This window comes from Myotis lucifugus, unplaced genomic scaffold, assembly GCF_000147115.1.
Source record: "Myotis lucifugus unplaced genomic scaffold, Myoluc2.0 scaffold_6614, whole genome shotgun sequence".
NCBI classification, from domain to species: domain Eukaryota; kingdom Metazoa; phylum Chordata; class Mammalia; order Chiroptera; family Vespertilionidae; genus Myotis; species Myotis lucifugus.
Genome location: NW_005877662.1, coordinates 1 through 6,409, shown reverse-complemented (window position 1 = coordinate 6,409; position 6,409 = coordinate 1). Strand labels below are relative to the sequence as shown.

At 52.6% G+C, this 6,409-nt stretch overlaps 2 pseudogenes; both read right to left on the bottom strand.

Annotated features, from left to right (window-relative positions):
• Positions 1–591: 591 nt before the first annotated feature.
• On the bottom strand, positions 592–2,205 carry LOC102427018 (annotated as a pseudogene).
• A 2,559-nt stretch (positions 2,206–4,764) lies between these two features.
• LOC102427637 lies at positions 4,765–6,285 on the bottom strand (annotated as a pseudogene).
• Positions 6,286–6,409: the final 124 nt, after the last annotated feature.

Here is a 6,409-nt window from a genome sequence, read left to right as displayed (position 1 = left end):
ATTTTCATGTATCAATAATTTGCACACCCAAGAGACTTGGAAAGTAGAAGTGAGGCAGGGGCCATCTCCTGGCTGCTTTGGCTGTTGCTGGCCAGCACGGTCATGGGATGTTGGGTTTTCTGCAGCAGTGCCCAGCATCCCTTCACCAGGCAACAGCCAATTCCTGGATCATAACTAGGGCAATATGATTTTTTTTTGTTTTGAATCCTCACCTGGGGATATGTGTGTTGATTTTAGAAAGAGGAGAGAAAGAGAGGGAGAGAGAGAGAGAGAGAGAGAGAGAGAGAGAGAGAGAGAGAGAGAGATTGATTCCTTATATGACTGTACTAGGGATGGAACCTGAAACCTAGATATGTGTCCTGACAAAGTGCACTTTTCTCTCATGAACACAATTGAAAAATTTCTTTTTTAGTTCTAAACCCTCCCTCAAGGATGTGCTTCTTTTTTTTCGTTTTTTGTTTGTTTGTTTGTTTGTTTTTTACATGCAGTAAGAAACACTTTATTATAACTTTACAACATACAAATAGCTTGGGTCAAATCTGTGCTTTCTGGCAGCTGGGCAAGTCCTCGCCCTTGCAGGCACCTGCCTTCCTTCACATTGCACTGTTCCTTGGGTGGCTCTGGCCCTGGGGCGCGGTGGTTAGAAATTGGAGAGAGAGGGCCAGGCAGCCCAGTTCCACCTCCTCATGTAGTGGCCTGTGCCTGTCATCTGCTGGGGGTGCGGCTGGTGAGGAAGGACCGCTCCTCAGCGGTGAGGCCAGCAAAGAAGGGGTGTAGCAGGGCCTCCGCCAGGGTGATGCGCTGGGCAGGGTCAAACTCTAACATCCTCCTCATCAGGTCAAACAGCTGCACGTGCTCCAGGGAGTCTTGGAGCATGTAGCTCTTCAGAGGTGTGTCGTTCTCCATCACATACTGGACATCAGAGCTGTCCTCATCCCAAACCAGGGCCCCTTTGTAAAAATATTGCTGCTTCCTGGTACGGTGGATCATGTGTGATGGGATGGGCCCTAGGATCTTCTCCATCATCACCAAATGCTCTTGGTCTTCGAAGGTCTGGAAAAGCACGAAGCCCCGGTAGTACTCGAAGAGAATGCAGCCAATGCTCCAGACGTCACAGGGCTGTGCCCAGCCCAGCTCAAGGATCACCTCAGGTGGGCGGTAATAACGAGTGGCCACAATGGTGGTGTGATGCTGATGGTCAAAGGTAGCACCGCCGAAGTCAGCAACTCGGATGCTGGTGTCCTTCACTGACTTCTCCTCACAGCCCGTGTGCTCATTGTAGAGCGTTTCAAACTCAGAATTGACAAACAGGATGTTCTCTGGCTTCAAGTCTGTGTGGGTCAGTTGGTTTTCATGTAGAAATCTCAGGGCGTGGCAGAGCTGGTAGGCCATGTGCCGCACCTGTGGTAGGGGGTAAGGCTGGAAATTATTCTCCTTGAGGAACTCAAAGGTGTTCTTGCCCAGGAGCTCAAAGGCGATGCACATGTGACCGTGGAAGTTAAACCAGTCGTACATCCAGACGCACAAGAACTGGTTCTCTGGGTCCTTTTCCTTGATTTTTTGGAGAGCATTGATTTCCAGTCGGGCAGCCTTCCGGTACGTGTCCACGTTGCGAATGATCTTCAGGGCAACTGGAGACTTGCCTCTGGCATGGTCCACGCACTCCACCACGTTGCCAAAGGTGCCTTTGCCCAGGTCCCCCACAATCTCATATCGCTCTTGGAGCCAATCGCCCACCCGGCACACCAGGTGGCCCTGCTTGTCATCTTCCACGCTCCGGCGGCTGCACTTGCTGCTCTGTTGGCTTCTGGAGGACGCACTGCTACCAGACCTGGGGCGGCGTCTGTGGCAGTGGCAATGGTGGGCATGGTTGCGAGTCCGGTACGGCTCCCTATCCCGGGACCGTCGACGGTGATGGGAACGTGACGACCCATAGTAGTCCTCTCCAAAAGATGGGCTCTGCTCCTCACATAGGTATGTGGCGCTATCACGGCGCTCGCGGTACCGCCTCTGGTAGGGTAAGCGGTCATGGCTTCTGGACCGACATCTCCAGGGTGGAGGCTCCCATCGAGATGGGTATTGCAGTCTCCCTTCGTGCTCCCGATTGTAAGGCCTCCTTCTCTTGCATCCGTAGCTCAGGTATGGGTCTGGCTCGGGGGAGAGGTATCGCTTACAGTGATGCATCGTCTCCCAGGCTCTGGCGGCGGCCGCGACTAGCAACCGCCTGCGTTTGAAATAGGCCCTATCCCAGTCTGGATTCCCTTTAGAGGTATGTGTCTCTCTGGCTTGGCAGAGCAGGCCCTCAGGAACACACAGGTCTTCCCTCACTCTGGCCTCGCGAACCCACTCGGTCGGATCTCTGGACTCACCAGGAGCAGAAGGCTCTTGTCCGGTTCCTAGCTCCGAAAGCGAAAGGAGAACCTCCCACAAAGCTCTCCCTAGACAATCTGGCACTGGACTGCGGGAGCCATTCCCTGACCCTCGTATATATAGGCCATTACCAGGACGGATTTATTAACCACGCCTACCAAAGTCCAGTGGCTCCGCCCCCACGGGGGAGGGATGAACCACAGAGTAAGAGGATTTTCAGGGCTTTCCTGAAGCCAGAGAGGATTAAGTGTTAAGAAGCACCATCCAATTCGCCCCTGATATTCTCTCTCCATCCTGCCACCATTTATATATTTACTTATTTTCTTGAATTCTTTATTAGTTAAGGTATTACAAATGTGTCCTCATCACCCCCCCATTAGACCCCCCATGCAACCCCCCACCCCCATTTTTTAAAAATACATTTCTATCGATTTGAGAGAGGTAGACAGAGGGAGAGAGAGACATAGAAACATCAATGATGAGAAAGAATCATTGATTTGCTGCCTCTTGCATACCCATCCCATGGGGGATGGAGCCCACAGCCCTCATGTTGGCCTTGACGGGAATCCAACCAGTGACCTCTTGGTTCATAGGTCTGCACTTAAACACTGAGCCATGCCATGCCGGCCGGGCATTTATTTTCATTTAAATCTCTAGGGTTGAGCCCTATCGGGTTTGGTTCAGTGAATAGAACCTCAGCCTGCAGACCTAAGGGTTGGGGTTCCATTGCATTCAAGGGCACCTAGCTTGGTACTGACAGTGATCAACTACCCGCCTGGCATTTAGTTAAGGGGTCTTATTTCCTCCCTGACTTCTGGGAAAAAGCCCTACCTGGAGAAACAACCTTTCTTGGAGAGGTGACCTTGGTTAAAACACATAGCGCCAAGAAGGGGAGCAAACATATTAAGAACAGTTTGCCATAGATGCCAGGTCCCTTGAAACATATGCTGTGCAGATATTTCTTCCCTGCAGCGACTGTGTCAAGCAGCAAGGATGGACCTGCTTCCGGCAATCTCCCTGTGAATGCCGCCATATATCCCCAGCCCCAGGCTAAAGCTGTTAAATAACTAAATACTGGCCTGGTCTCGGGGTCTCCATTAGGGACTGAGTGACTCTGTACCACCTGCTTATACTGTGCCTGGCTCTCTCGAGGCCAATTAAGGAAGATCCAATCAACCTGGTTCTGAGTATCTGGGATTCAGGCCCACGGCTCTAACCTCACCCCTGTCCTCCTATACACACACACTCTCACCTCTCTCCGCCTGGACACAGAGCCGGCCTCACTGAGACAGAAGGGCAGGTAGTCCACATGCACTTTCAGACCAGCACCGGGAGGGGATTGTCACCCGCTTCGTTCGTTCAGGTTGACATCCTGGTTCCCGAAATTTGAGCAAAAGCATTTGATGGCTCAGGAAGGCCCCGAACCATGATGAAAGCATGTGCCCTAAAATAACCTGAATCCGAATGAGCATTCCCTGGCAAAGTGCCCACTGGGCCCTTCCAGGGCCGCTGCACTAAAAGCGAGGTTTTTACCGCCCACGGCTCTGGGCCACTCTGTGCAGCGGGTGTTGGAGGACCTTTGCCTTGGCTTTACCCCACACAAATGTTCCCCTTCCTGACTCCTCGGGGCTTAGATCTGGATATCTAACATTTGATAGGGCATTTAGGTGACTGAAGGTTCGGACGGGGCACAGGAACACATAATTAATCGCTTGTGTTTGAAAAGAAGCCAGTCCTGAGTGTGGGTTCCCTTTCGAGGTACAAGTCTGTCAGCGGGGCACTGTTCAGGTGCTCAGGAACCCCTAGGTCTTCCTCACTGTGGCCTCCCGCACCCACTTGTTCCCATCTCCAGTATCACCAGCAGCAGATGGCTCTTCTCCGTTCTGAAACGCCAAAAGGGAAAGCTGAAACTCCCACAAGGATCTCTCTACACAGTGTGGCACAGGACTCCAGGATGTGTTTCTCACTGATTTCAGAGAGAGAGAGAGAGAGAGAGAGAGAGAGAGAGAGAGAGAGAGAGAGATTGATTCCTTATGTGACTGTACTGGGGATGGAACCTGAAACCTAGATATGTGTCCTGACAAAGTGCACTTTTCTCTCATGAACACAATTGAAAAATTTCTTTTTTTGTTCTAAACCCTCCCTCAAGGATGTGCTTCTTTCTTTTCGTTTTTTGTTTGTTTGTTTGTTTGGTTTTAAAGAAACACTTTATTATAACTTTACAACATACAAATAGCTTCAGTCAAATCTGTGCTTTCTGGCAGCTGAGTAAGCCTCCGCCCCTGCAGGCACCTGCCTTTCTTCACATTGCACTGTTCCTTTGGTGTCTCTGGCCTTGGGGCTCAGTGGTTAGAAATTGGAGAGAGAAGGGCCAGGCAGCCCAGTTCCACCTCCTCATGTAGTGGCCTGTGCCTGTCTTCTGCTGGGGTTGCAGCTGGTGAGGAAGGACCGCTCCTCAGCGGTGAGGCCAGCAAAGAAGGGGTGTAGCAGGGCCTCCGCCAGGGTGATGCGCTGGGCAGGGTCAAACTCTAACATCCTCCTCATCAGGTCAAACAGCTGCACGTGCTCCAGGGAGTCTTGGAGCATGTAACTCTTCAGAGGTGTGTCGTTCTCCATCACATACTGGACATCAGAGCTGTTCTCATCCCAAACCAGGGCCCTTTTGTAAAAATATTTATGCTTCCTGGTACGGTGGATCATGTGTGACGGGATGGGCCCTAGGACCTTCTCCATCATCACCAAATGCTGTCGGTTTTTGTGGGTGTGGAAAAGTACGAAGCCCCGGTAGTACTCGAAGAGAATGCAGCCAATGCTCCAGACGTCACAGGGCTGTGCCCAGCCCAGCTCAAGGATCACCTCAGGTGGGCGGTAATAACGAGTGGCCACAATGGTGGTGTGATGCTGATGGTCAAAGGTAGCACCGCCGAAGTCAGCAACTCGGATGCTGGTGTCCTTCACTGACTTCTCCTCACAGCCCGTGTGCTCATTGTAGAGCGTTTCAAACTCAGAATTGACAAACAGGATGTTCTCTGGCTTCAAGTCTGTGTGGGTCAGTTGGTTTTCATGTAGAAATCTCAGGGCGTGGCAGAGCTGGTAGGCCATGTGCCGCACCTGTGGTAGGGGGTAAGGCTGGAAATTATTCTCCTTCAGGAACTCAAAGGTGTTCTTGCCCAGGAGCTCAAAGGCGATGCACATGTGACCGTGGAAGTTAAACCAGTCGTACATCCAGACGCACAAGAACTGGTTCTCTGGGTCCTTTTCCTTGATTTTTTGGAGAGCATTGATTTCCCGTCGGGCAGCCTTCCGGTACGTGTCCACGTTGCGAATGATCTTCAGGGCAACTGGAGACTTGCCTCTGGCATGGTCCACGCACTCCACCACGTTGCCAAAGGTGCCTTTGCCCAGGTCCCCCACAATCTCATATCGCTCTTGGAGCCAATCGCCCACCCGGCACACCAGGTGGCCCTCCTTGTCATCTTCCACGCTCCGGCGGCTGCACTTGCTGCTCTGTTGGCTTCTGGAGGACGCACTGCTACCAGACCTGGGGCGGCGTCTGTGGCAGTGGCAATGGTGGGCATGGTTGCGAGTCCGGTACGGCTCCCTATCCCGGGACCGTCGACGGTGATGGGAACGTGACGACCCATAGTAGTCCTCTCCAAAAGATGGGCTCTGCTCCTCACATAGGTATGTGGCGCTATCACGGCGCTCGCGGTACCGCCTCTGGTAGGGTAAGCGGTCATGGCTTCTGGACCGACATCTCCAGGGTGGAGGCTCCCATCGAGATGGGTATTGCAGTCTCCCTTCGTGCTCCGGATTGTAAGGCCTCCTTCTCTTGCATCCGTAGCTCAGGTATGGGTCTGGCTCGGGGGAGAGGTATCGCTTACAGTGATGCATCGTCTCCCAGGCTCCGGCGGCGGCGACTAGCAACCGCCTGCGTTTTAAATAGGCCCTATCCCAGTCTGGATTCCTTTTCGAGGTACGTGTCTCTCTGGCGGCCGCAGAGCAGGCCCTCAGGAACACACAGGTCTTCCCTCACTCT